Below are 1289 nucleotides of genomic sequence, written 5' to 3' on the forward strand. Positions count from 1 at the left end.
GTACGTACACACACATACACACACACACACAATTTTTTTACTTATTTTCTGCTTTCTGTTTTCTGTTTTCTGTTTTTAGATTAATGCATGTCAAATTGTTAATTAGATGAATTACCAAGATAAGAATGTTAGATTAATGTGAAATGTTAGATATGAATTAGATTAAGTTAAATATTAATGTCAATTGTTAGATGAATTATAGCTAGAAATTAATTAGGTATATGAGATTTGAACTAGTTGAATTAATATAACTAGTTTATTTTTAGTAAATGCTTAGTTGAATTAATAGAACTAGTTGAATTACTTGAAATAATAGAACTAGTAATGTTTCACCTATATATAGAACTTAACTAGCTAGATGTTAATGTTAATGATCTTTTTATATATTTTTAGTTTATATAAATGTTAGATTAATGTCATATGTTAGATGAATTATATAGAAATATATGTTAGATATTAATGTCAAATGTTAGATGAATATTAGAATTAGCTAGATATTAATTAATGTTAGATAGTAAGTGTTTAATGTTTCACCTATATGAACATAGGAAATGTCGTCTGACGATGAATTTTTTTTCATTATGTGTGAACACTGTGGAGACCAACGCGGCCTGTGCGACAGAAATTTCCTTGTTGATAATAGACGCTTCAGCATCAAGCTGGATGAGACATTCGAAGTGGATAACGTAAGTCACAACGTCAAGTATTTTTTCGTAATATAAGCATTATACTTATGCTTCATTTGCTTCAACTTACAATTTTAAATTTTCACTGTTCTACTAGCACATCCCCTATCATGCAAGAATTTTGTCTTGGATAAGATAGGTTTCAGTGCTATGGAAACTATGGAGGTAAAGAAAGTTTACCTGAAGGCCGAGCATGGTTATACTTTCAACGTTAAATTATACAATGCAGACACATACACCTATTTTGAATGCAAAACTTGGCAAGCACTATGCAATGCTTATGCATTTGAGCCTGATATGGTTATCACCTTTGATATTTATCCGGAAGATGATACTGAAGGTAATATCGACATCTGGTTCGATGTGCAGAAGCCTCCAGTTCTACCATTATGTGAGTTTCTCAACCATATTTATGTCTTTGATATTGTTTATTCAAAAATAGTTGACAACTTATTTCCATTGACAGCTTATTTCCATTCAAACAAACATGTCCGGCGCTTGATAGATAGGACCTACTACTGTGCCGAAGCTGCACTAAACTGCGAGGAGATAAGTCATTATGTTTCATGGCTTGAGGATCTTCATACTGTTAAGATAAATTTT

This window comes from Triticum dicoccoides, chromosome 2A (genome assembly GCF_002162155.2).
Source record: "Triticum dicoccoides isolate Atlit2015 ecotype Zavitan chromosome 2A, WEW_v2.0, whole genome shotgun sequence".
Taxonomy (NCBI): domain Eukaryota; kingdom Viridiplantae; phylum Streptophyta; class Magnoliopsida; order Poales; family Poaceae; genus Triticum; species Triticum dicoccoides.